Raw genomic sequence first — 22,720 nt, 5'->3', positions numbered from 1 at the left:
TTTCAATTACACCTGATTCATGGCAAGACAGTGTATCGAAACCTGTAGTGAACTTTGCTACCAGGTTTGAATTCATATCAATGTTGCAAAAATTCCTCTAGTCGACAACTAGTCGCTAGTCAAGGCTTACCATTTTGACTAGATGGTAATCAGGTCACTTAATTGGTGACCCGATTAAATCGCAACTAGTCGGCCTAGTCGTTTATTTTTGACAGAGTTCCATCCACCTGCGACGAACTCTGAGTCTCCAAACGGAGACCATTGCAGGTCATTCTCTAAGACAAAGACACCTTTCATCTAAGACAGGTGAGACTCCGACCAACGAGAACAAGAAGAAGTCTCTTTAGATCTCTCCCTCATTTGTCGTCTGTCGTCTTTAGCCATCTCCTCCATCTTTGGTTTCTCCGTCGCACTTCAAAGTTTTCTTCGAGGAGCTTCCAGTCTTCAGAGCCCTACTAAGGCTTGAAGTCTATGAGGCCTCTCCTTTGGGCCTTGCTTTGGACCTCTCTAATGATTTCTCCTGGCCCATTACAATATTTAGTTAAATCACTCAAGTTATTTGTAAATCAGATATTCTTTTCGTTATTTGTCAAATCAGGTCAATGACTAATGTCTAGTTAAACGTCTAATGTTGCCATTTTGGAGTGAAATCAATACTATTTTACACACACATATGATATGTATTGCATATATATATTTTTAACTAAAAAAACTCAAAACGGTTAATTCGATTAATCCTCGACTAGTCCCCCATTAATCCAATTAATCCCTAATCCCTACGAACCGCCTAGCGGCCGACTAGCGATTTTTGCAACCATGATTAATATTCGCAATTGACTCCTAAAGCTTTTTCAATTTTTCTTCGATGGCTGTGATTTTGGCTTCCTTGGCTACTGCGATATTATAGTGGTGGTGAGGCTTGCACAGGAAGGGAACAATCAGTTCCAATTAGAATCGAGATTGCTCCAACACCAATTGATAGAACCCCTTTCAAACCTAACCCTAGCAATGGTGAGAGAAAAGTTTACAGGGAAAGAAGACAAAGAGAACACAGAGAGAAGAAGTTATCTTCATTTCATAATTGCTTGATAACCAACTATTACAGACCTAATATATCTCTAATTAACCGACTTAATCTCTCTATTATAACGGAACTGCCAGTAATGAATAAGGGTCATAATATACCAGGCCAATCATATAAGATCAAACCTAGAAAAACAACTCATGCTTTACCTGGCCAATCCTATAGGCACAATCCTCTGCTTGAATCAGGTCACTCGGAGTCCATGAGAGCTCTGCAAAAATAACAGTGTTGGCAGCTGTTAAAGTTAATCCAACTCCACCTGCTTTGATCGATAACTGCGCAAAGATATTATAAACCATCCAATGTAAATCGAAGCTAGCACGATAACCGCAGTAGACAAATTACAACAGAATATTTAGTAAGGGAAAGCACAATTCATAGGAAAAAAATTTCAAAAAAAATGAGTCAATACCACAGCAACTTTAATAGCATCTTTTTCTTGGAAATCAATAACCAAATCTTACCTTGAAGCTGGAGGGGTACTACCATCAATTCGAATGCAACCCACTTTCTTCTTCTTGGAAAATTGGCAATTTTGGTAAGTGTAGAAATTTGAAGGAGAAATCGAAAACTTACTGATTTCCTGATCGGTATGAATAAACGAGGATCGGTTTCCGACTTGATTACTAGAACCAAGAACTATTCCACAGTATGAACACTTTTTAATTGCTTGTAAACTTTGATTCTCCGAGATCGAAGTGTATGGAAGATTTTGACAAAGAGTTACACAAAAGGTACTCTCTCTGTACTGTGTTCTCTCTTTTTAAAGAAAGAACAACGTCAGTTACATTTTTGTAACTGACGTAAGTTACCAGCAGTTGTCTCCAAGACAATTGCTCAATAACCAACCTAATATGGGTTGGGTTGGGTCAAGCCCTCATGGGAGGCCCATATGTAAAACCCAATTTCCAACATCTCCCACTCACCCATGTAGGGCTGATCCCTTTTTAATGTAAATTTCAAATTTGTACAAGCAATTCATACAAGTGAATGGACCGTGCGACCTAAAGTACACGAACAATGGGAGCTCAAATATAGAAACCTTCCATAGGCCATATAGGAGACATCAACCTCTTTGGAAAAATTATTGCTCCCGAATATGTACCTATATACCCCAAGTATTTTCAGTTACACATGATTGCGTATTATCCAATACCTCACGAATTCTATACTCAATCCATCTTTACAATTACAAGTATTCTAAATCAAATCAAACTCTTTTGAATGAGATGATTCCGGCTTGAGAATACCAATAATAGGTGTAAAACCAATAAATACTTTTCTTTTCGCCCTCATATCACTCAGATCTAAATCAACATGCTTTCCTACGAGTGTTCTTTTATGTCGAATCATTCCATGACCATAAGTGACACTCTTAAAGTAGCAAACATTAATTCATCACATCATGACATAGTCAAAAGTTGCAAAGGGTACTAAAAAATTTAAGATCTATTTAAGATCTCCAGGACTCACACAGTAAAGAAGCAGGGATCCATTATTTACTTCCTAAATGGTCGCTTGCACATGTAGTATGAAATACATGCTATGGTGGAGCTTTTCTTTTTCTTATCCTCAGATAAAGAGCGTATGTCATTGCTCTCCTCATAGAAGGAAATACATCATACGAGTCTGAGTCTTGTCACCAATTCGCAGGAGTCAAACTTGAAATTCTCATCTACTCACTATCAACAGTGCTAGATGACTAATTTCACACTCGGCATTCTATAAATAGACTTATGAATGGTGAGGATTCATTCATGTCGATTTTTCTTGTTCTAAGAAACTCATCTTGGCCCTAACCAGGGCGACTCCATTTTTAATAATATTGAATTATGCTCGCTTCTACTGCGCTCAAGTCGCATTCTAAGCGTTCTAATTCAAATAGTCTCATCTCTACTCGCCCTACTAGCACAAGAGGCGATTGCTCGTGTGAGTGAGCCAATCAATGTCTATTGACACAATTCATAAATTATACTATCAATACTCATAGTGTATGCCATAAATAAAAGTTGAATAATTTAATGGCATTCAAATATTATTCAACAGTTGCAAGTGTTTACATGGTCCACATAACATATAACATTCTAAATCACATTCTACGTAAGTCTAGGGATCTCACATGTTTAACAAATGCGTCCCTAGCTATTGGTTTGGTAAGTGGGTCAGCCACCATATCATGTGTAGAAATGTGTTTAAGGACCACTTCCTGTTCAGCAATTGCGTCTCTAATATAGTGATATCTCATCCTGATGTGTTTGGTCTTTCCATGGTATTTGAGATCCTTGGCTACAGCCAATGCAGCAGTGTTATCGCAGAAAATTGTCACAGGTTCTGACGTTCATTTGACAACTTCTAAATGTTGTAGGAAACTCCTTAACCAAACTGCATCTTGTGTTGCTGCGGAACAAGCTACGTACTCAGCCTCCATTGTGGACAGGGCTATACAGGATTGCTTCTTGCTACTCCATAGTATTACACTACCATTAAGCAAGAAAGTATATCCTGAAGTTGATTTAGACTGATCTATTTCTCCTCCCCAATCAGCATCAGAATAACCGACCAGTGGCAAATCCTTCTTTCCTTGGTAACATAGCATGTAATCTGAAGTCCCTTTCAGATATCGCAGAATCCTTTTGACTGCTATCCAGTGCTTTTGACCAGGGTTCGATTGAAATTGACTAACCAACCCAACAGCATAACATATGTCGGGACGTGTACACATCATTGCATACATCAAACTACCAATAGCACTGGCATATGGTACTCTGGACATTTTTTCTATCTCTTCTGGAGTCTTGGGACACGTATCACGACTTAGGTCAAGTTCTTATCAACAGGGGTATCCATCGGCTTGCTATCTTGCATGTGATAGCGCTCTAACATCTTTTTGATGTAAGTCTCTTGAGAAATTCCCAAAAGCCTTCTAGCGCGATCTCTTATGATCTTCACTGCTAGCACGTAGCTAGCCTCACCCATGTCTTTCATTTCAAAGTTTGATGATAACCACTTCTTAGTGGCATCAATCAATTCTTTGTTATTCTCAGCCAATAAAATGTCGTCGACATACAAGGACAAAATTATGAAACCATTACTTGAACGTTTTAAATACACGCAATGGTCTTCTTCCATCATCGTAAAGCCATCCCTTTGGATTGCTTGATGAAACTTGATGTTCCATTGCCTAGATGCTTGTTTAAGACCATATAGGGATCTATTTAGCTTGCAAACTTTGCGCTCTTGTCCTTTTGACTCAAAGCATAAAGGTTGATCCATATAGATTTCCTCATCTAGTTCCCCATTGAGAAATTAAGTTTTCACATCCATCTGGTATAATTCTAAGTCCATGTGTGCGACTATTGCTAGGACTAGACGAACTGAAGTTATTCTCACAACTAGTGAGAAAGTATCTTCATAATCAATTCCCTCTTCTTGAGTGTAACCTTTTGCTACTAACCGAGCCTTATATCATTCTATTGACCCATCCGCCTTTCGTTTAATTTTTAGAATTCATTTATTTCCAATGGATTTTCGACCTGGCGGTAAATCAACCAAGTCCCAGACTTGATTAGTTTTCATAGACTCCATCTCTTCTTCCATAGCTTTAGTCCATTCCTTAGCTTTAGGACCATATAAAGCCTCACTGACTATTTTAGGCTCTTCATCATCCTGTGGAGTAATCATGAATATTTCCCCCTCAATCTCAAATCGACGACGTGGGATTCGTTCAAGAATACTTTGACGAGGTTGAGATTGCTTATGATCTTGCTCCATAGGAGTTTGATCAGGCACTACGTCGCTCCCACTTTCCCCAGGAGGATTAAGAGTTTCTTCTAATCCCTCTTCTGGTAAAAGTGCTCCATTTTCTAGATTTTCTATTTCATAAAATTGGAAATCTTTGTCAATCTCACCTCTCACAGGAAAGTCCTCTTCTAAGAATACAACATCATGGGACTCAATTTCTGTCACCTTCCCATCAGCTTCTTCACCAATAAATACGAATTCTTTAGAGTGAGAAGAGTATCGAAGGAAGATACACTTTTTCCCTCTAAGACCAAGTTTCCCATGGTGATGAGAATTATTGTGAACATAAGCTGCACACCCCCAAGGATGCAAATACCCTAAATTAGGTTTTTCACCATTCCATAACTCATATGGGGTGGAGGGGACAGATTTAGAGGGCACACGGTTAAGAATGTAAGCAGCAGCCAATATTGCATCTTCCCAAAAGGAAATTGGTAAATTGGCTTGCGACATGATTGACCTAACCATGTTTAATAGGGACCTATTCCTTTTTTCTGCTAAGCCATTTTGTTGTGGAGTATAAGGAATAGTTAGCTGTCGAGCTATACCCTTTTCATAACAAAATTTTTTAAATTGGTCAGACAGATATTCACGACCTCGATCGATCCTTAAAGCTTTGATCTATGTGTTTAATTGATTCTCCACCAAATTGGTATATTGTTTGAAGCAGTCCAATGCCTCAGACTTGTGTGAGATCAGATAAACTTGACCAAAACGTGTGAAATCATCTATAAAAGTGATGAAATATGCGACACCATGCCTTGCCCTTACATTCATTGGTCCACATATGTCAGAATGAATAAGCTGTAATGGACTATTGGCTCTCTTGGCTTTGCCAAATGGTAATCTAGTTGCTTTTCCAGCTAGGCAATGCTCACAAGTGGGCAATTCTACTTTGGCGAGAGATCCTAAGAGACCTACTCGAGCCAATCTATTTAATCGGTCTTGCCCAATGTGTCATAATCTGGCATGCCATAATACACTATCAGTATTTGGAATAGAACTGGAATTTCCAACAACATAGATAGATGCATTGTCATTAAGTACAATATTAACGGTGTCTAACACCATAAAACCATCCAACACATAGCCAGAACCATAATATACGTTGTCCAGAAATATTGTCACACAACCTTTATTAAAAACAAGATGAAAACCTAGTTCTAGCAACACAAGAACAGAAACTAGATTTCATTGAACTTCTGGAGCATAGAGCACATCATGGAGATAGATGTGCGACCTCCCGGTAGCTCTAGTTTACAGGTACCAATCCCAAGCACATCAGCGGAAGCATTGCTCCCCATGTATATACATCTACTCCCCTTCGGAATCCGATGAAAATCTACAAAAGCTGTTCGGTCCCTTGCTACGTGGTCGGTTGCAGCTGAGTCTACAGTCCAATAAGACACAGATTCAGCAAACATTAAGCAACTACTAACATACAAGTTAGAGGGACTAAAGTGGTCAAACATTACCTTTGGCTCAGTGCAATCACGAGCAAAGTGACCTGGTTTTCCACAATTGAAACAATTGTTATTTTTGCCTTTCTTGCTGCCGCGTTTCCCACGCTTGCGCTTGTGTCCACTAAAACTACCTTCATTCCCCCTTTTTCCTTTATTGGGACCTTTACCTTTTCCCTTTTTACAACTAGAGTTTGATGCTCTTCACGAATCAGCCATTAAAACATCTTCAACAGGTTTTTTAGCGAGAAGATGATCTTCTTCAAGCTCAACATGGCGAGCGACCTCATCAAATGTCTTGATGTTGTCGTTGTGGGTAAGGTTAACACTCATGTGTTCCCAAGTACTCAGTAAAGAGCGAATAACAGCTTGGACTTGCTGCTCGTCAATCATTTCATGCCCAGCAGCCCTCAATTCACTGATCATGTTGGACATGATCATTAGATGCTGCCTCATCGTGTGATTCTGGCGCTTCTTATAACCATCAAATTTGAGGGTTAGCTGACGAAGTCTAGTAGTCGAGGTTCCCCCATATTGAACCTTTACAGCATCCCAAACTGCTTGAGCTGAACGGTACTTCTCAAAGCGCAGCATTATGTCATTCTTTATGCTGCTCAACATCAATATGCGAGCCACACGATCTTTGCGCTTATAGGCTTGATATAATTCCATATCACGCCTATGTTGAGCAGTGTTCCCATGCTCAGGTTCAGCCATTGGTTGAGTGATTATTTCCAGCATGTCTTGCTCTTCTAGGAGATATTGAATCTTACGATGCCAAACATCATAGTTCTTTTCATTCATTTGTCTCCTTGGTTCAAGTCAGCGACAATGCTTTTTGTTGCAGCCATTTCAACTATACAGACAAAATTGCTAACATTAGAATCTAGTACAATTTAAATTTTCAAATAATTTTGCCACTTCGTTTCAAATCAATAATATTAATCTAACATATGCTACAGAAACGAATAACAATGTAAACATTCAATCAACTCCCATTAGCATAGTCCAATTAGTATTTTTGATTTAAACAAGTGTAAAATATTCTAGTTATTAGTTCATCTAATAACTCTCACTATTTAATGACATTTATATTCATGCACATTTATTGTAATTAAACAAAGAAATTACATAAAATAAACATGCCATTAATGAAAATATCCAATATGTACATCAAATACATAAATATGTATATACATAAGAATGATGTACAAATAAAATAAATATAACATAAATCACATGTTAGGAACATAATCAGGATCCTTTTTCATGTCATCTTCATCTTCTTCGTTATGTTCACCAAGTTCGTACACCTCATACCATGGAACAAATTGAGCAGCAGAATCCAAACGATTTGCGCTACGACCAGTGCATCATATACCCATATTAGCATACTGACGTTCCCTCTCTAACAGCAGCTCATCCGCGATAGTTTCGAAACTCAACCTGCTCAACCTTTGCATCAACGAGTCTCGAACCATGTTCCACTCTTCCGGTAGAGAATCAAGAACAATCAGAATTTGTTGCTCGATGTAGAACTCATGAACATCCCGAATCCATAAATTTTTCATCGAAGTATACATATGATATATGTGTAGATGCATGGTGTGACTAGGATTTTTTCTATATCCCAATAAATGTATTATTTGTGCTTTTGTAGCCACTACAAACACAAATAATTAAATCACATTAACAATTAAACTTTTAACTATTTAATTATCATATGTAGTAATTTTCTGGTTACCAACAAAAAATTCCAGAAAAGTAATGGAAAAATAGAAATTATCATTTTAATTAATCTGGAAAAAACAGAATGAAAAACGGATGGCACACGTGCCCTCACGCGCCACTGCAAGATGAACGGCCTAATGAGTGGCGTTGATTTACACGCGCCATTGATGCGCATGGGACTGTAATAGTTACTGTTACGGACCGCGGGTCAACCCGATCCATAACCCGTCCATCCGACCTGTAACTTGACCCGGTCAGTTGACTGGGCGGTCAACCGACGCGTGAGACACACGCGCCGTCTTATGGGGCGTTTTTGGCCAAAATTTATTTCCGATCTAGACAAATAGGGTGTCCCGATTTCATTTCTGGTCTTATATTTACCATTACAGTATCCTAAGTTAGTGTTTGACTTTCAAACTTTAAACTCGCGACTGTAATTCGTTATTCAAAACATAAACCAGAAAATTTAAACCAGTTTCGATTTTAATCTTTGAAAAATCATATCAATTCACATAGTTCTCCAAAAATTTCATAAAAATATCCGTTAGAAAGTTTGTTTCAAGAGCTTTCCAACCATACCAAACTCATTCATAGCAAAAATATATATGATACTCGATTTTGAACTTAAAGTTTCGGTTTTATACATGAATTTTGAAGAACATAAACCTGATTTACACAATTTTCAGCCTTGTATATATGTTGTAATCATGCAAATCAGATTCAACATTATAGAAACAACCTATCCTCTGATACCAATGTAGAAATTTGAAGGAGAAATCGAAAACTTATTGATTTCCTGATCGGTATGAATAAACGAGGATCGGTTTCCGACTTGATTACAAGAACCAAGAACTATTCCACGGTACGAACACTTTTTAATTGCTTGTAAACTTTGATTCTCCGAGATCAAAGTGTATGGAAGATTTTGACAGAGAGTTACACAAAAGGTACTTTCTCCGTACTGTATTCTCTCTTTTTAAAGAGAGAACAACGTCAGTTACATTTTTGTAACTGACGTAAGTTACCAGCAATTGTCTCCAAGACAACTGCTCAATAACCAACCTAATATGGGTTGGGTTGGGTCGGGTCAAGCCCTCATGGGCGGCCCATATGTAAAACCCAATTTCCAACAGTAAGAATGGAGCAAGATTTAGAATATTCTAATTGAACTTGAGCAGTCTTACAAGAAGATACTGATATATTGAATCAATCATGGGCTGATGGTGTGCAAATACCAGAAACTTATACCCAGACCGCAACAAAATTTTATAAAAGTTTTTTTGCCTGAGTAACTAGAGAGAAAAAAACTGTGATGGCTATAAGTGAAGAAAAGAAAACATAGGACTTTGAAACACTTTTAACAAGAACACCCGACGCACACATGGGAAGAGAAAAGAAATTATTTGATACAGCAAACAGAAGTTGCTTGTCGGGTTACATATTCAAGGATGATGTTAGAAGCATTGTTCACCATCCTAAACAAGTAATACGATCAAACAAAAGATCACCAATTAGATAGTTTAAATGTGGATCCACACAATTTACACGAGCTGATTGAAGAACCAAAGGATTTGTAAAATATTTTTTTCCTAAATTCCCCTTCTTTGAAATAAACCATCGTCATCATCAAATCTTTTGCCTGGAAAAGTTTAGGGTATGCTACATGAAATTCATAAAAGATATCAATTTAAAGCTACTAGGTGGAAAAGATGGAGACTGGCACTGCGACTGGGAAGGGCGATGGCTCAACAGTTCTCATGGAAGATGATGATGCAACGAAGAAAGTTAAACAGAGATATCCTATAGAGGAGATTGGGGGAGATGTGGTAATGGGTGAGGCACCAATGAGTTATCTAGATATGCTACGTAAAGAAACACAGGCAGAAGGGAGTACTAAATGGGATGATCTTATTGATGTAGAAGTGGAATAGGGTGATATCTAGGTGAGAAAGGAGGAGCTTGGCCACCAGATCCTTTTGTCTAAGGGTTTCAAAACTCGCCTTTCCTCTAAGTGGAAGAGATCAGTTGTAGTGAAGTTGGTATGTCGTTCTATTGGGTATAACATTTTGTGCAATCGCATTCAATCCTTGTGGCATCCGATAGATGAGTATAGGGTGATTGATCTTGAGAATAATTTATTTTTGATCCAATTCCAATCGAAGGACGATTTTATTCATGTTCGGGTGGAAGGTCCATGGATTGTTATGGAACATGTTCTTTCTGTACAAGAATGGACTCCAAATTTTAGAGCCTCAGATTGTGTGGTCTCCAAAGCGGTGGTTTGGGTGAGATTTTTGGACTTAACCATCCAGTATTATCACTCACAGTTGTTGAAGGCAATGGGAGATTTGATTGGGCAAACAGTTAAAATTGATCTTAATACGAAGAATACCTAATAGGGAAAGTTTGTGCGGGTAGTAGTGGATTTGAAAATCTTGTAGCCATTATGTAGTGAAATAACGTTGGATGAGTGTTCACAAAAAGTGGAATATGAGGGGTTGTCGTCTATCTGTTTTGAGCGTGGAAGAATTGGTCACAGTGCTATACACTTCCCCATAGTAGTAAGGAGGTGCCCAAGGTTCCTATGGAGCAGGCTGGTAATGGGGAAAAATGTGATGGTGGGGGGACGATGACAGATGCAAACGCCACAGAGGATCATGGTGGTTCCTGTAGGTTTGGGTCGTGGATGCATGCTCAGTCTAGGGCACGTGCAAGAACTCAATGTCCTAATGCTATTCTCAATTACAGGAAATTTGTTAGGCCTTTGATGGAGGATGACGGATCAAGATTTCAGATCTTGAGTGATATGGACGAGAATCAAGGAGGAAATGTATTCACACATTCTAATCTCATGTTTCAAGTTCAGTCAGTTTCAAAGGGATTTTCCAACCAGTATTCCAATAGTAGAATTCCTCAAAGTTTGGTGTAGGGCAAAGAAAAGGCCCAGAGTATGCCACCTCCGGCCCATAGAAAAGTGATTAAGGATATTGTTGTTTCCAATTCTAAACGTCAACCCAACCCCCAAGTAGCCAAAATGCTCCAGCTCATTTGATCAAAAGCAAAGAAGTGGGCAGAAGTGATAAAGCCCATACAACTATTGTGTTGGATGAAAATTGGTGACAGTTCAAAAGAGTGTTTGTAAGCTTACTTAGGGAGTCAAGAAATCTCTCCAAACGAAGCAAGCACTCCATCGTCTAATTTCTGAAGATGACCCGTCTAGTCTGGAAGAGGGGGGTGGAGCTGATTCTTAAGGTCCATGTTTGAGTATGGGATTATATTTTTTCAATAGTTTTTATGTCGATAATAACTTGGAATTGCCAGGGGGCGGCTGGAAAGTTATTTCGGCCTACTCTCAAAAATATGATTACCATCCATCGACGGATTATTTTTTTGTTAGTAGAACCTCGTATTAGCGGAACTCGAGCAGATGCTGTGATAAAATCTTTGAAATTCTCACGTTCCTATCGAGTTGAAGCTCATGGATTCTCAGGTGGTATTTGGGTGTTGTGGCATGAAGAGGAAGTTCAGTTGAATATCCTATCCAATAAGAGGCAATTAATTCATACTCAAGTGGTTTGGAATAATAGGAGGTTTGTATTTACGGCAGTTTATGGCAGCCTGAATAGTTGCAGTCGTGAAAGACTTTGGCATGATTTGAAAAATATAGACCGCCAAAATTCTGATCCATGGCTCTTGGCGGGTGATTTCAATGCAATCCTTAATGCTTCTGAAAAGAAGGGAGGGGCTATTTTTCAGCCTAGAGCATGTGTCAGTTTTAGCCGGTGCATGGAAGCGTGTAATCTTCTTGATTTGGGTTTACAAGAGCTCATTACACTTAGGTCCAAGGGAGTATTCATGAAAGGTTGGATAGAGCAATTTGCAATCAAGACTGGAGAATTCTTTTTGATGATGCTTTGGTGAGACATTTACCTAAAGTAAAATTGACCATCGAGCTATTCTTATTCAATTGGAGTCTCACTCTCCTAGACCCTGAGGAAGAAGTAATTTCCAGATGGCTTGGATGGGGCATAAAGATTTTGATAAACTAGTTGCTTCCAATTGGCAGTGGCGCCTTAGTCTTGGTGTTGCGATCAAATCCTTTCTAGAGGTGGCGTATAGTTGGAACAAGAATGAATTTGGCAATATTTTCAATAGAAAGAAGCTCATCTTGACTCGTTTGGATGGTGTGCAGAAGGCCTTGGAAACTTCGTGCTCAGATTATTTAACAAATTTGGAGAAAGAGATGCGAGAGGATTATGAGCAGAAACTTATTCAGGAAGAAATATTTTGGTTTCAGAGATCAAAAAGTAATTAGAATCTTTTAGGAGACCGTAACACAAAGTTTTTCCATGTGAAAACTATTATGAGGCATCTGAGAAATCATGTGGAAAGATTAAAGAATTCTTCTGGAGTGTGGGTTATTGATCAAACTCAACTTAAACAGATGGCTGTGGAATTCTTTACTAGCCTTTACTCGGATGACAATCATATGGGCAATATTTCTCTGTTGGGTAAGGTCCCAAAGGATATCTCTCTTGAGGAAGCGATTCTTCTTGGTTCGGAGATTAACTTGGAAGAGGTGAGGGTTGCTCTTTGTGATATGAACCCTACGAAAGCTGCTGGTCTAGATGGAGTCCCGATAATTTTTTTAAGAACCAATGGGAAGTTATGGCTTCATCGATTTTTGATTTTGTGAACAGGGCTTTCTCTCTTCAAGAATGGGATAATGAGATGAACAATACTATCCTGGTCCTTATTCTGAAGGTTGATTCTCCTAATAATATTGCTCAGTTCCGTCCAATCAGTTTATGTAATGTGGCGTACAAGATTCTCACTAAACTAATTGTTAATCGCATTAAGCACCTTTTACCTATGTTGGTGTCCAATAGATAATATTATCCTGGCTCAGGAGATCGTTCATTTGATGCGGAGTAAGAAAAGCAAGAACAAGTTTATGGTTATCAAAGTAGATCTAGCTAAAGCTTATGATCGTTTGAATTGGAGATTTATTCGTAGCACTCTGGAACTGATGGGTTTTCCCTCTCTTTTAATTGAGGTGACTATAAAGTGTGTTAATTCTTCTTCAATGCAAGTTTGTTGGAATGGGGAGTTATCTGAGAGATTCTTTCCTTCTAGAGGTGTTCGACAAGGTGACCCGCTATCGCCCTATCTCTTTGTTTTATGTATGGAAGGTCTGTCTCTTTTTATAGAGTTGTTGGTTGATGAGGGTCTTTGGAAACCTATTTATCTTTCGAAGAATGGCCCTAAAATTTCCCACCTATTCTTTGCAGATGATTTATTGTTGTTTGTTGAGGCATCCTTGGACCAAGTGGCAGCCATTCGTAATTGTTTGAAGATCTTTTGTAATGCTTCGGGTTAGGCGGTGAAAGAGGATAAAACTTATATTTTTTGTTCCTGGAATACTCCTTCGTCATTGGCGAGGCAGCTCGGTCGGGCGTTTAGGTTCCAACTTACTGAGAACTTGGGCACTTATTTGGGGGTTCCGTTACTTCATGAGGGTGTGAATGGTCAGACTTTTAATTATGTTGTGGATCGTATTTAGTCTAAGCTAAGTGCTTGGAAAGCTAGGAGCTTTTCACTAGCGGGCGTATAACTCTTACAAAGTCAGTCCTAGCTTCTATCTCGGTGTATTGTATGCAAACTACAAAGCTTCCAATTTCCACTTGTAAAAAGATTGAAAAGATTTGTCATAATTTTGTTTGGGGATCCAGTGACGAGGTTTGTAAAACTTCCTTGATTAATTAGGAAAGGGTTTACAGCCACAAGTCTGTGGGCGGATTGGGAATTAGGAGAATGGTGGAACAAAATAATGCTCTTCTTATGAAGCTGAGTTGGTCTTTGTTAGTTCATAGAAATATTTTTTGCGTTCAAGTCTTAAGGGCTAAGTATAAGATGGGTAAACATAAGCTTCCGTGTGTGCTAAAGGGGTGTAGTGGGTTATTGGAAATGGTTTGGAGGTGAAATTCTGGAAAGATCAATGGTTGGGTCCTGGTATAATTTTAGCTAATGAAACAGAGTGTCTGATTCCACATTTTATGGAGAACTTTGTGGTGCGAGATTTACTCATGGTTAATGGTGAGTGGAATTGGATAATTTTGAACCATTTTTTATCTCCAGGTATGTGTAGTTTGTCCTTCTAGTTTGGAGTATGGTGAAGATGTTATTTTTTGGGGTCTTGATCAAAGTGGTAATTACTCATGCAAGATAGGTTACTCTTTATTAAGAAGCTCTATTGATTCTACAAAAGATGGGTTGTGGACTAAAACTTGGAGTTGGGAGGGACCTGAGAGGTTGAGGAGTTTTCTTTGGCTGGTTGCCCATGATAGTCTGCTCACTAATTCTTTTCAGGTTAGAAGAAAGATGACTAACTCGGCTTTTTGCTCTCGTTGTTTAAATATAGAGGAAACTACTTTGCATGTGTTGAGGAATTGTACAAATGTGAGTATAATTTAGAGTGCTTTGGGAGCTACTCATTTTGTTTTGGATTTTTTCAATCTAGATCTCCACAACTGAATTTCTAGTAACATTGCAACAGGTATCTTAAAGCACGAAGGGAGGAGTTGGGCTATTACCTTTGGAACAACGTGTTGGTTATTATGGTAGTGGAGGAAAAAGAGTTTTTTTGATGAGGATTTCACCTATCCTACGGCTCCTCTTCAAATAGTTCGTAGTACAGTGAGTTCTTGGCAGATTACAGACTTAGGTATGGCTAAGATCAAGAAGAGTGCCAGGGCGAAAGCTGAATACTTTATAAGGTGGATGCCATCTAATTATTCATGGATGAAAGTAAATACAAATGGGGCTTTGCGGACTGCTGTAAACCGTGCAACGGTAGGAGGAGTCATTCGAGATTCAAGTGGGAATTGGGTGAGTGGTTTCTCTGTGGAGCTGCTCGGTGCTTAATGCGGAGCTTTGGGGAGTTCTTGTTGGTCTCCAGAGAACTTGGATCTTGGTTTGCGTAAGGTGATTTTGGAAGTGGATTCTTAGATAGTGGTGAAGCTGCTTAATAAGGTTGATATTGCTTCTAATGCTCAGGCTCAATTAGTCTTGCGCATAAAAAACCTTTGAAGTAAAGATTGGGTGGTTCAGGTTAAACATGTGTATCGTGAGGCCAATTTTTGTGCGTATAGCCTTGCTAATCTTGGTTTTGATTTGCCACAAGGTATTCATGTCTTTTATAGTCCTTCTGCCGTTGCTATTCCTTTGTTACGGGATGACATTGTAGGGGTGTCTCGCCCCACAATTTTCCTGGTTTAATAATATTTCTCCCTTTCAAAAAAAAAACTACCGAGTGGAGTTGGTGCAAGTCCTAGCTGCACAACCATCCAGCCCAATGGGCCTTAATGTATGGCCCATCTCTTGGTCCTGTCTTGTGCCTTTAAGTCAGGGTTGGCTTAGGAACAGAGGATACTTCTGGTTGTTGAAAGATTTTATGTTGTCTTTATTATTGTTGTCCTAGCTTGGGAGTGAATCTCAATTGTCATCAAGAGAGTGAATCTCATTTTCTGGGAGTGATTCCTCAGTTCTCATTGTAGTGTGTTCCTCTATTGTAACAACTGATGGTCGTTGATCTAGTTATATTTAACTATATCTCCCATTCCTATCCTGTAATCCAGATCTGTTAGTTATTCTCCCTGTGCTGCATCAATTTTGGTATCAGAGGTACGCGTGTCTTCTTGAGTACCACACATAGCGGTCGGACCTATGGTGCCCCTGAATCCCGGGTGGAACAATTGTTGGAGGACATGTCTCACCGGATGGATCTCGTAGTTGATAAAATCGACACTATGTGGGAACACCTCTTTCCTACGATTGCCACTGATGCGAATCCTCCTGTTGATCAGGACCCCCTCATTGGTGATGTTAATGCTCCAGATCGTGTTAGTCGCGCATCTAGTCCTGATAGTTTGAACGAACTTGTAGATCCGCCTCCTGCGGTCGATCTACCTTTTGCTACCCTCCCAACTCCACCATATCCACTACCACAAGCCCAACTTCACCTAAATAATTCCCAACCCTGGCCACAACAACCATCCACCACCCATCACTACCAAACTCCCAAAGTTCCCCTGGTATGACCTCCATCCCTACCCATCTGTTTCCCTGCATACCACCCTCACCCTCACCCTCACCCTTATGAGACTCCCTCACATCACCTTTACCCCCCAATCATCAGCCTTACCCACCACCAAATCAACCTTACCCACAATACTCCCCTGAGCCACGTCCACCATATCCACCCCCAAATTCCTACGGCGCGACTGGGTATGTCGGGGTATCACTCCCGTGAACCCATTGGCCAACCTAGTTTTCCTAGGCACTATGACCAGTACTCTAACGTGTCCCGACGTGTTAAACTCGAGTTATCAGATTTCTCGGGTAATATGGAGCCCAACGAGTTCAAGGACTAGTTGACTGCCTTAGAAGAGTATCTTCAGTGGTACAATGTGCCTACTGGGGCCAAGGTACAATTGGTTAAGGCCAAGTTGAAAGGGGCAGCCAAAGTGGTGGCTCAATGTTGAAGCATAACAATACTGGCTCCAGCAACCTGCCATTGTTGACAGGGAGGAGATGAAAGCATGATTGAGCAAAAAGTATCTTCCAAAGAATTGTCGCACATTGAAGTTTCGAGCACTTTTGAATTTACGCCAAGACTGTCTCTCAGTGGACGAATATGCCCATCAGTTCCACGACCTCAGCGTCTGTCCGTAGTGGCATTATTGAAGATGAAGAACATACGTTGACTCGTTTTATCAATGGCCTTAACGATGAAATCAAACGGTACATGTTGTCTATGCAGTTGTCTTTGAACACATTAGAGGAAGCCCATCAGATTGCAAAGGAGATTGAGACCCAGCTCAAATCGTCCTATACTCATCCCAAGGTTTTACCTTTTGATGGCAAGACCACTGATTCGAAAGGATTGCGAGGCAGGTCCAATAATGCCAACTCTATTCCTATCCGCAACCCCCCTCCCAGCAAAAGTTTTGAGAAGCCAGTTGATGGCTTGGGAACTAGGTGCTATAAATGTAATGGTTGCGGGCACTACGTTGTATTGTGTCCAACAAAGAATCAAAAGGTTGCCCTTGTATATGGGAGTGAGTTAGTGAAGTTGTCCCAGGATGATGCTGAACCTTCTGAATCCCAAACCATTGACTGGGAAGAAGAAGAGTTAGAAGCTTCTATATTGCCCAGTTGTGTCATTCGGAGAATCCTCACGGGGTAGGTACAAGTGGCTGAGAGTGATGATAGTTGGCTTCAGACTAGTATCTTCCACACGCGAGTCGAATTTGGGAAAGGAGCATTAGACGTCATCATCGACAGCGACAGTGGAATGAATGTGGTTGCGGAAGATCTCGTTAAGCGGATGGGGTTGAAGCTTACTGACCACCCCACACCTTACCGTGTTAGTTGGGTGAATGACACGTTGATTCCGGTGACGGTACAATGTCTCATTGCTTTTTCTCTTGGCAGGTATCATGACTTTGTTTGTTGTGATGTTCTCCCGATGACAGCGTGCCAACTCCTCCTTGGTCGCCCCTGGCTATATGACAATGATGTTGTGTACCAAGGACGAGCTAACACATATTCCTTTTTGGATAAGGGGAGACGAGTTACACTTAAGCCCATGCGGCCCAGCAACATCGCGGTTCTGCCTAAGCCTCCATGGAAGTCTCTCCAAGAGGATCTGTCACCAGAGCCACAGGTCCTCACTATGAGTCAGTTTGAGCAAGCTTGTAAGGAGTCGCAATTATGTCTTCTTGTAGTGGGTCAGCCCACCGAGACAACACCAGCTACGGACATAGACCAGCACCTCGAGCTGATTAAGCTCTTGGCAGAGTATACTTCAACGATGCCTGATGATCTACCAAACACTTTGCCACCCATGCGCTCGATTCAACAGGCAATTGATCTTGTCCCCGGATCCAGCTTACCAAATCTTCCGTCGTATAGGATGAATCCTAAAGAGCACGATGAATTGTGGCGACAAGTAGAGGGGCTTTTGAGCAAGGGTTTCATTCGGGAGAGTACTAGTCCGTGTGCAGTGCCCGCACTCCTAACACCTAAGAAAGATGGGACGTGACGTATGTGCCTGGATAGCCGTGCTATTAATAAGCTCACTATCAAGTATCGGTTTCCCATTCCCCAGCTTGATGACCTCACAGATCAGCTTTGTGGAGCTAGCGTGTTCTCTAAAATAGACCTCAAAAGTGACTATCATCAAGTATGGATTCGGTTCGGTGATGAATGGAAAACAACATTTAAGACTCGAGATGGTCTCTATGAGTGGCTTGTCATGCCCTTCGGGCTCTCCAATGCCCCGACTACCTTCATGCGGTTGATGACTCAAACATTCAGGCCATACATTGGGAAGTTTATTGTTATTTACTTTGATGACATCCTTGTGTTTAGCAACAATACCATTGATCACATTGAACATCTGATAGTGGTTTTTAAGATTTTGCAGGTAGAACAACTCTTTGTGAACTGCCAAAAGTGTTTATTTTTACAACAACGCGTCACCTTTTTGGGCTTTGTTATCCCTGATCAAGGAATCGAGGTTGATCCTGAGAAAATTCGTGCTATTCTGGAATGGCCAACCCCAACAAGTGTGCATGATATTCGTAGTTTTCATGGTTTGACCACTTTTTATCGAAGATTCATTCGTGGATTTAGTACAGTGGTGGCACCATTGACTGAGTGTCTCAAGTCCACTACCTTCCACTGGACTGATGCTACGAAAGTAGCCTTTGTGGACATCAAAAAATCATATGACATAAGCCTCGGTTTTACGGATGCCTAATTTTGAACAAGCCTTCGAAGTTGCTTGTGATGCATCCCATGTGGGAATCGATGGTGTCCTAAGTTAGGAAGGGCATCCGATTGCCTTTCTTAGTGAGAAACTAAATGCTTGCCACATGTGCTACTCGGCTTATGATATTGAGCTTTATGCTTTGGTTCACACGATAAAGCACTGGAAGCATTATTTGGTGTATCGTGAGTTTATTTTATTTACTGACCATGACTCATTGCGGCACCTACAATCCCAATAGAAGTTGAATGCTCGCCATGCTCGGTGGTTTGATTTCTTGCAGCAATTCAACTTTGTGATTAAACACAAGGCTGGCAAGGATAACCACGTAGCTGATGTGCTAAATCGACGATTACATGTCCTTATAGCCTTCAAGGCCACTGTCACGGGATTCGACCAATTCCCCCCTCAGTATGCTAGAGATTCTGATTTTTCTGAAGCATGGTCTGCTCTCCAGGATGGTCATACTCCAACCAATAGTAGCTATCTTCTCCATGATGGTTTTTTATTTCATGATTTGAGGTTGTGCATACCATCCGGTTCCATAAGAGAGTTTCTGGTCCTAGAGTTGCATGAAGGAGGATTAGCTGGCCATTTTGGTATTGATAAAACTCTCTCTTTGGTGGAGGATAGGTTCTATTGGCCTCACCTAAGGAGAGATGTTACTAAGGTGGTGAAACAGTGTCGTGTATGTCAGATCAACAAGGGTACCAAGAGCAATACAGGATTTTACACACCCTTACAAGTCCCTGATCACCTGTAGGAGCATCTAAGCCTTGACTTTGTGTTGGACTTACCCAGAACAGCTGCTGGTTGCGACTCTATTATGGTTGTGGTTGACCGGTTTTCCAAGATGGCACACTTTGTCGCATGCAGTCGGACCTATGATGCCTCCCACATCGCCTCTCTCTTCCTCCAAAACATCGTACGTTTACATGGTCTACCGTTGAGCTTGGTCTCTGATAGGGACAGTAAATTCGTGAGTTATTTTTGGAAGACACTATGGATTAAACTAGGCACCAAACTCAAGTTTTCGAGTGCCTTTCATCCCCAATCCGACGGACAAATTGAAGTGGTTAATCGCAGTCTCAGGAATCTTTTACGTTGTCTCGTCAATGATCATAGAAGTACCTGGGATATGGTTGTACCTGGGATATGGTTCTTCCCATAGCAGAGTTTGCTTTCAACAGTTCTCGCAATCGGACCATCGGATATTCTCCTTTTGAGGCTGCTTATGGTATCCAACCAAGAGCTCCCATTGATCTGCATACTTTACCCAGTAAGCTTCGACCCAGTGAGTTAGCCTTGGAGTTGGCGGATCACATCAGGTCGGTCCATGGGGATATCAAACGGCGCATTATCTTGAGCGACGATAAGTACAAGCAACATGCTGATCACCATCGTCGATATGCAGAATTCCAAGTGGGTGATTGGGTCCTTATTCAGCTACGGGCAGAGCATTTTGCCCCTGGCACGTATCATAAACTACATGCCCGCAAGGCTGGCCCCTTCCAGATTAAACAACGCATGGGTTCCAATGCTTACCTTGTAGATTTACCTAGTAATCTAAAGATTAGTCCCATATTTAATGTGGAGGATCTCACTCTTTCTGTGTCACCAACTGATCCTGATACCCCACCACCTTACCTTCCACCCGCACCACAAGTTGAAGAGGTCCCAGCAACTATCTTCGATCACCAGTTCGTGACTACTCGTTGAGGTGGTTACGACAAGTTCCTAGTGTCGTGGCGTGACAAACCCCTCTCTGAAGCAGTGTGGATGACTACTACACAGTTACATTCTGTTTGTCCTGGCCTCTTAGAGGGATATGTGGCCCATTCTTCATCAGAGCTAAATTCTCCAGACGGGGAGGGAATTGGTGCAAGTCCTAGTAGTACAACCATCCAGCCCAATGGACCTTAACGTATGGCCCATCTCTTGGTCCTATCTTGTGCCTTTAAGTCAGGGTTGGCTTAGGAAGAGAGGATACTTCTGGTTGTTGAAAGATTGTATTTCGTCTTTATTGTTATTGTCCTAGCTTGGGAGTGAATCTCAATTGTCATCAAGAGAGTGAATCTCATTTTCTGGGAGTGATTCTCAGTTCTCATTGTAGTGTGTTCCTCTGTTGTAACAACTGATGGTCATTGATCTAGTTATATATAACTATATCTCCCATTCCTATCCTGTATTTCAGATTTGTTAGTTATTCTCCCTGTGCTGCATCAGGAGTCTGCTTTACCATTCATTTCTATGTAGGGTTATACTATCCACTAATCCTGTGGATCTCGTATCTTATATTTCTTCTAACCTCATCTTTTTTCTCTAAACTAAAGGCTTTAAATATGACATGAACTGACAGTTTACGTTTTAAGCAGTTTACGACGGCTTCCCTATTCTAAGTTTGAAATAAAAAGGTGGCCTCTATCTACGTATTGAAATTTAAGGAATTTTTTTATGACATTACCATTAGCAAATATATCAATAGAAAATTATGCCAAAAAGGACGCCAAATAACTATGAAACTGTAAGTTAGACCTATTGAGCTAGTAAGTAATGTGAGAAGTCACAATTGCCCAAAAACATGTAGATGCAACAGCATGTGCATTTATATACGTATTGTTTAAATGATATTTTTGTAAAAATGCACATGGATCACACTTCTTAGCAGAGTATGACCTTTAACTCCATTTATTTCAGCAATTAAGCACTTACAGAGAAAAGAGAATATATTGACAGGTGACAAAAAATACCTCAATGACAGTTTCCATATAATTTTGACCTGCGGGGATCTTAGCTTCAGCAGAATCAGTATACATCTGGAATTAGATAAGAAGTTAGAAGTGGAGAAGAAATGTTAAAGGAGCAGGGGAAATATTGAACAGTTATCGGGCTACATCAAGATTTGGTGATTCATTATTAAGTGAAGATAGATAAGGGCCCGTATTGCACTAAAATCAAGGAAAGTGATGTTCAAGTAGTGGCAGTAAACACATGAGCAACCATTTCTAGGTAAAATTTATGAATACCTTGTTAATAAGATTCTTCTGAGAAAACTTGAGTGATTCAGCCTTCTCTTGTGAGTCACAAGCTTTAATTTTACTTTTCAAAACTTCCAACTGCAAAGAACTATAATATGAGCTTTGTCTTATCTATCACCCTTTCTACTCCCTTAATTACACAGCTTGAATGTCTCAAATGAGTTTGAAACGTGAGAGAGAAGAAACAAAAAAATCTCAAATTGTGGTGCTTACCTGACGAAATAAAGTATTGATTTGTTTCATGTGAATATCTTCCAAATCTAGGAAGACCTGAGAATCGAATTACGTCAAGAGCATCAAAAGAAATCATACTCTACCTCTTCATCCAATATATGTGCTAAAATGCACATGCATGAGCACATCCACACACACGGATAGGGAAGAAGAAAAGTAGAATAGTCAAGCGTCACCTAAGTATTTTTCTCAAAAGAAATCATACTCTTAACTCTTCATCCAATATATGTGCTAAAATGCACATGCATGGGCACATCCACACACACGGATAGGGAAGAAAAGTAGGATAGTCAAGTGTCACCTAAGTATTTTTCTCAGTGAGAAGTTACCATAGTAATAAACATTAGGGAGAAGTATGAAAATGACCCATGTACTTTTCTTTTTGGTTCAAAAATGCCCCTCAACTTTGTTTTACATAAAAAAAACCCTCGTATTTATGAAAAACAAAAGCGTTAGCCCTCCTATTAAGATTCTGTTAAAATATGCTGATTTGGCATTTAAGTGGTTTTTTCTTTATTTTTCCACAAATGACATGACC

The 22,720-nt window shown here is 40.2% G+C and overlaps 1 pseudogene; it reads right to left on the bottom strand.

The window, feature by feature from the left end:
• LOC119980748 overlaps positions 1–22,720 on the bottom strand; it is a 56,877-nt pseudogene that overhangs the window by 19,868 nt on the left and 14,289 nt on the right.

This window comes from Tripterygium wilfordii, chromosome 16, assembly GCF_013401445.1.
Source record: "Tripterygium wilfordii isolate XIE 37 chromosome 16, ASM1340144v1, whole genome shotgun sequence".
Lineage (NCBI taxonomy): Eukaryota > Viridiplantae > Streptophyta > Magnoliopsida > Celastrales > Celastraceae > Tripterygium > Tripterygium wilfordii.
Note: the sequence above shows the minus strand (reverse complement) of the source record. Positions and strands in the feature narration are given on the sequence as shown.